The 7,233-nt window shown below is 42.9% G+C and overlaps 1 pseudogene; it reads right to left on the bottom strand.

Moving 5' to 3' along the window:
• Positions 1–2,233: 2,233 nt before the first annotated feature.
• LOC102485587 (proteasome subunit beta type-7 pseudogene) lies at positions 2,234–3,069 on the bottom strand (annotated as a pseudogene).
• Positions 3,070–7,233: the final 4,164 nt, after the last annotated feature.

Genomic DNA, 7,233 nt, shown 5'->3' with positions numbered 1-7,233 from the left:
CTTTAAAAAAAAATGAAGTTTAATAAAAAGAATGGAAAGGTAAGATAATAATAGAGTGAAGGTGGAGCTGGAAACCTTAAATTAGAAAGAAAATAAGGATAAGGAGAGAGTAAGAGGGTTGAACTAGCCACATAAGACAACAAAATAAGTTAAAATAGGACCGAGACAAACGTCTTCTAAGTCAAACCTATACTTGTTAAAATAAGAAAAAAGTGACCAGAGGGGCCAATTACTGGCCAATCTGGCCCTTGGCAGGCCACATCCCCCTTCAAGGGGCCGTAGTCCCTTCCAGGGCTGTTGTGACCCTCCAAATCCCGGCTTTAGAGGTCCTATCTCTGGCTGATGTGCCTGCCCCCGTTTCTTAGCCATTTCTTTATACCACTTTTAGACTTCTGCCTCAGCAGGTTTGCCCGGACCTTGTTACCTGTATCCATGGTCTTTACTGGTCCTTGTGGCCATCGCAACTAGGTCATCATCCTGATTTTGGCAAAAAGAGAACAAGGTCCCATTTAAGCTGCCTTTGTGGAGATTTTTTTTTTTTTTTTTTGTGGCACCATGCAAAGCAGAAGGTGGTCTGGGAACTGGCAAGGCAGGTCATCGTGAGGACCCAGTAGCCCGTTATGTCTTTGTAAATGCATTCCGTCAGTCCACGGCTTCCTCAGTTTCACCGGTCTAATCTGTTGCCCTGTGGTTGCTTTGTTTTTATGACACTGATTAAGAGGGGAATCAGCATCAGCCCAGTTACACATGTCTGTTTCCGGTTGGGAAAGCCCTAACTGATTCACTTTCCTGGATAGTGCTAGTGTGCTGTCTCATTTGATCCTTTGTCTCTCTCTTCGCTGAGATACTACTGTTTCCACTACAGGAGCCTTGTTAAGGTCAAAAGCCTCCACACCACGGAGGACCCGGATGTCTTTCCGGGCTGTTTGGGAAACACATGTGAGCTGTTGGGCACTTGCTGCGAATCCCCCAAAGCAGTCCTGAGCAGAGCAGAAGCTGGGCTGCTGGGGAGGGGGTGGAGGGGTGAGAGGTGAGCATGACAGGCTTCAATTACGTTGCTAAGTTCTGAGTTGCTCCTTTTCTGAATGGCTGTGCCGGCTCACCCTGGAAACAGTTGCTTTCCTGGCAGCTCCATATATAGGCTGTGGGCTGCCTGCTGCCAGCACCTTTGCCTCCAAGCTCTTGGGCTGCTTGGCAGCTCTGCTGTCTTCAAGAGCCTACATTTTTTACTTATCAGAGGCTGAGGCTCTTCCTGAATATCAGGAATGGCAAGACTTCTTTGGGGTACTAGCTTTGTGGGGACAGGGGAAGAGAGATGGGCTAGAAAAAGGGATTGAAGCCTGCATTTGAAAATATTTAGTGTCTCATTATTTTAGAAAATTAAACAATGAAAGCAGTTGGGTCCAAATTGATAATTCAGTGATGTGATGGAGTCCCTAGTCCATCCCTGATTTCCTATAGAACCCCTTATGTCCAAGGATACTCCTTTTTTTTTTAATTTTTTTTCTTTTTTTGGAAAGGTTTTTCTTTTCTTTTCTTTTCTTTTCTTTTCTTTTTTTGCTATAGGGCGTGTGCACTCGCCAGAAAGACAGAGAGAGACAAAGACAGAAAGTGAGACATCACTCCCCGGGGGCATGGCCATGCCACAATCCCTTCTCCTTCATTCTCCTCTTGGGATCTTGGGCACACATGCACATGCACCTGGCGTGAGTTTAAGCCACCAGGTCCAGAACTTGAACTGCAGTCGACTACATGGGAGTCCAGCAACATAGCCATTACGCTATGGACCCTGCTGGTCCCAGGGTACTCCTTTTAGACGGCTGCTGACTAGGCTGGGAACTGTGCTGGAAGTGGGCTTCATCTTCGATATAGAACCAAGAAGCATGAGTAGGTCCACAGACGAGCTGAGTGAATTGGTCCTGAATTAAAATGACTTTTTTTTTTTGAAATCAGTGTAGATAGGAAGATAATTCAACTGCCTAGAGAACGGTTCTAGCTAACATTGGTGAGTACTAACTCAGGGCAAACAAAAGGCATTTTTGCTACTGAGTTGTATGAGTTCCTTATATTTTGGATATTAACCTTATCAGATATATGGTCTGCAAATGTTTGTTTGTTTGTTTGTTTGTTTTAATTGCGTTTCAGTCAGCAAACACTACCAAGTGAACATCTTCTGGGGAGCCTCCAACACCCCAGTCTTCTAGAACAACAACCAACCAGCCACTAACACCCTTCAGGAAGTGTCCATGGTCTGCACTGTTTCTTCCAGCACCTCGAATTCCAGGCTAGTGACCTTTTTGGTGAGGACCACGGTAGTCCCTTTCTCACACTTGTACCAGCCAAACCTGGTCCCCTTCTTATTGGGCACCAAGTATGGACGGAGGAAATCCAGCTTGCTCTTGCTGATGACACGGAGATCAATGTTACTTCCAGACCCCAAGTCGTTGAAGATGCCAGCTGCAATGGCTTCACTCACCAGTTTCTGGCTTCTTCCCTCTCTATATCTGACCTAAACTTATCTTCAAACATGGCCATTGTGGCCAAGGAGCCAGAACCCATGGTGACATATGGCAACTTATCAGTTGCTCTGTGAGGATAGATGCTGTAGAGGTGAGATCCAGTTACATCTACTCCCCCTAAAACTAGGGCTGCACCAATGTAACCTTGATACCTGAAAAGCATCTGCTTTAGCATCCGTTTGGCCGTCACAACTCTGGGAAGGCGGCCAGTGAAGAGGGAGTGGAGCTCCAGGTTGGAAGAAATGAGCTGGGTTGTCATGTCTGTGTCTGCAGCTGTCCCAGCACCATAGCAATAAATATTAGGAGATATGAAGTGTATTTTTGAACAGTTCTTGTCAGCAACAACAATCCCTTCAGTTGCTCTTGTATCTGCTCCAAGAACTATGTCATCCTTATAGACCACCCCCGCGATTGTCATGCCAGTTTTCTGGGCCTTTGGAAGCTTGTGCCCCTTCTTTGCAAAATCAGCTTCCAGGTTTACGCCATTCCTACTGCAGTTATAAAAAGAGAAACCTCCTACCGGTGGTGCAAAGACTGACACAGCCACCATCTTCCCAAGAAAGTGCTTCTGGTCTGCAAATGTTTTCTCCCATTCCATGGGTTGTCTTTCATGCTGCTGATTGTTTCCTTTCTGTGCAGAAGCTTATAGTTTGATGGAATCCCACTTGTCTATTTTTGCTTTTATGCCTGTGCTTTTGGTGTCATACTCCAAAATATCATTGCCCAGGTCTTATATTTAAATCTTTTTTAAAAACCCAACTATTTTATTTAATTTTGTTTATTTTATTTGACTTTATTTGTTTATTTTATTTACTTATTTTAATTTGAACAGAGAGGGACAGAGAGAGAAAGTGAGAAAGCAAGCCACCAGGTCTGGGACTCGAACTGTGGTCGGTCATGTGGGAGTCCAGTGCCCTTAACCACCAAGCCACTTGCTGGCCCCCTCATACTTAAATCTTTAATCCATTTTGTGTTGATGTTGTATGTAGTGTGAACTAAGGTCCAGTTTCATTCTGTGTGTAGATATTCAATTTTTCTAACACTGTTTACTGAAATGTGTATCCTTTTTCCATTGTGTATTTTTTGGCACTCTTGTAAAAATTAGTTGACCATAGATGCTCTCTATTCTGGGCTTTCTTTTCTGTTTCATTGGTCTATTTGTCTATTTGTGTGTATGTTGGTGGGGGAGGGTAGTGTTTTTTTTTTTTTTTTTTTTTTTTTTTTTAATTTCCAAAGGGCATGCATGATCACCAGAGAGAGAAGGGAGAGAGAGAGAAAGAGAGAGACAGAGAGAGGCAGAGAGAACTCCCCAATAGGGCATGGTCATGCTGCAATCTTTTTTTCTCCATTTCTTTATCTCATCAGGATATGGAGCACATACACACATGGACCCAGTGTGTTTTTCAAGGCCCCAGGGCCAAGATTTGAATCATAGTCAGCCATATGGAGTCCAGCTCCCTATACATTGGACTTAAGTACTGTGTTATGGGGACTGTCCCCTATTTGTCTGTTTTAATGCCAGTACCATACTGTTTCTGATTATTGTAGTTTTGTTATATATTTAAAAATCAGGCAGTGTTATGCATCTAGTTTTTTTTTTAATGATTTATTTAACTTTACTTATTCATTCATTTTTGACTAGAGAGATACACACACAGAGAGAGAGAGAAGGTGAGAGAGCAAGCCACCAGGTCCAGGACTCAAACCATTGTCAGCATGTAGGAGTACCCAGTGCCTCAACCAGCATGCCACCTGCTGGTCCCAACTTCTAGTTTTGTTTTTACTGCTCAAGATTGCTTTGACTATTTGGAGTAAAAACAGCCCTTTTTACATTTGTGTATTTATTTAATGACTAGTGTTCCCAGTCTTTCCTAATCATTGCTAAAAGACAAGCATATAACTGTGCCAAGATCTGGGTCCATTCATCTCACATTAATCATAACATAGCCCCACACTATGCAACCATATATATTTAAACACTTTTTTTGAGAAAGTTTATTCTGGGACCAGCAGTTGGTGTAATGGCTATGTCACTGGATTCCCCTGTAGTCGACCGCAGCTCGAGTCCCAGACCCGGTGGCTTAAACTCATGCTGGGTGGATGTGCGAGCGTGCCCAAGATCTTGAGAGGAGAATGGAGAAGGGATTGTGACATGGCCATCCCCCCGGGAGGTGATTTCTTGCTTTCTGTCTCTATCTCTCTCTGTCTTTCTGGTGAGTGCATGTGCCCTATAGTAAAAATCTCCCCCCCCTCCAAAAAAAAAGTTTGTTTGTTTGTTTATTTATTTATTCATTCATTTATTTATTTATTCTTTTCATGAGAGACAGAGAGAGGGAAAAAGATAAGCACCCTTAACAGGGTCTCACACTGTGATCCCTTTCCCCAGCCTTCCCAGCCAGCCAAGATCTTGAGCACACATGCTTGATATATACAAGTTGCCCTGGAAACTTAATCTGTGGTCTTTCACATGGATCCAGCATTACTCCTGCACCACTAAGTCAGACTATGAACACTTTTGAGGATAGTTTAAGACATATTTTTACCAAATGGATCTGAGAAGGGAGTTGAAGAAGCTGAAGAGTTTCCTATTATATTGCCATTTCATAAATTAGGTAGTAACTACCCACCTACCCACCTCTAAGTTTACCAAGGTCACCTCTGTGACTTAGAAGAGTAGTGGGACAAATTCTATAATTTCCACCCCAAAACATGGTAGGATTATACAGATGTTTACATTTTTGTAAATTTAGTATTTTCTAGATTTTTTTCTCTTTAGAGAGGTTTTCTTTCTTTCTTTCTTTCTTTCTTTCTTTCTTTCTTTCTTTTTTTTTTTTTTTGCTATAGGACACATATGTCCGCTGGACAGACAAAGAGAGACAGAGAGACAGAAAATGAAAACTCATCCCCAAAAGGGGGATGGCAATGCTGCATTCCTTTCTCCTCCATTCTCCTCTTGGGATTTTGGGCATGCACGCACACATGCCTGGCATGAGTTTTAAGCTGCCAGGTCTGTGACTTGAACTGCAGCCCACTATATGAGAGTACAGTGATGTAACTATTATGCCATCTGCTGGCCCCAGGATTTTCTAAACTTTGAAAAAAAATCTAATTTACTGGTGTGAAATATATTCATGTTGGGTAAATTCATTTTACAAGCTATAGTAATGTACAGTGATTGAATGTATAAAATAAAATGATTTTTTTTGAGAGGTTTTTGTTATAGGGCGCATGCGCTCGCCAGACAGACAGAGAGAGACAGAGAGACAGAAAGCGAGAAATCATCCCCCAGGGGGGATGGCCATGCCGCAGTCCCTTCTCCTCCATTCTCTCTCAGGATCTTGGGCACACACGCACGCGTGCCCGGCGTGTGTTTAAGCTACCGGGTCTAGGACTCGAACCGCAGTCAACTATGTGGAAGTCCGGCGACATAGCCATTACGCTAACTGCTGGTTCCAATCAAAATGATTTTTTAAATTCCATTTTAAAGGTAGGAACAGGGCCAGCAGGTGGTGTGGCGGTTAAGGCACTGGACTCCCCCATAGCTGACAGTGGTCTGAGTCCCAGACCTGGTGGCTTGAAAATCACACTGGATGCATGTGCGTCTGCTCAAAATCCCCAAAGGAGAATGGAGGAGAAGGGATTACAGTGTGGCCACCTCCCCAGATATAGGAACATGAAGTTGTTAAAAGCTTACTGACTCTCCCATTCCACCCCTTATATTCATTTATAAGTTATCTTTTATTTAGTTAATTTAATAATATAGTAAGCATCTACAAACACCTCTCAAAACAAAATTAGGCTCTTGACAGTAAGCCACAACTATGTGGTACCCCATCCTGTCCCTTCTTTCTTTACTCTAGTTGACTTTCTAGGCTATAGTCAAATCAGGTTTGGAGTCAGGGGCTGTCTTTATCTCAACAGCTCATCTTTCTCAGTTGTCACCAACAAGGCACATCTGCTTTAGCAAGCTTAATTTTTATTTTTTTTTAATCTTTAACTGGCCTCACCAAAGAAAGCTCAGATTAAATGCCGTTTCCTGTAGCATAATTTTCTGTGTTTAAATTTTCTGAGATATTATTCATCTTGAAGCTATCACCTACCAATTTGGATACAATGTCCTATGTCGCATTCGAGAATTTCTTTCTTCTAGAATAGGACCAGGGAGCTGACTCAGACACCTCCACCCCACACTCCCTGCCCACCTTCTCCCCAGTACCGATTAGTGTTTTCCCTCACTTCTGCCATGGTGTGTAATGGCTCCTGAGGGACATTTTCCTTCTAGTCTCATAATTTAGAGGAGTGACACACGCTGCCATTAGTCACTCCTCCCAGCATCGAGTTGTGTCTGTGTTTCTAAGCATTTATAGACAGCAGCAAGGAGTCATAAGACACATACCCAGACATGAACGGGGGGTTAAAAAAATGACAGAGGGGCCAGCAAGTGGTGTGGTGGATAAGGGTGCTGGATTCCCATATGGCCAACCATGGTTCAAGTCCTGGACCTGGTGGCTTGCTTTCTCACTTTCCCTTTCTCTCTCTCTCTTCAAATAAAGAAAAAAAAAAATAACAATAACAAATGGAAATAAATAAATAAATAATTCTTTAAAACAAAACAAAATGATAGATGTCATGGAACCCCCTGAGTTCATCTTTTCCTTCTTGGGAAGTGAGTCTCAGAATAAAAGTGAATTCTGGGTGGTGATTCGAATTAGTG

This window comes from Tupaia chinensis, unplaced genomic scaffold, assembly GCF_000334495.1.
Source record: "Tupaia chinensis unplaced genomic scaffold, TupChi_1.0 Scaffold000316_1, whole genome shotgun sequence".
Classification (NCBI taxonomy): domain Eukaryota; kingdom Metazoa; phylum Chordata; class Mammalia; order Scandentia; family Tupaiidae; genus Tupaia; species Tupaia belangeri.
The sequence above is the reverse complement of the archived record's forward strand: the minus strand, read 5'-3'. Positions and strand labels throughout refer to the sequence as shown.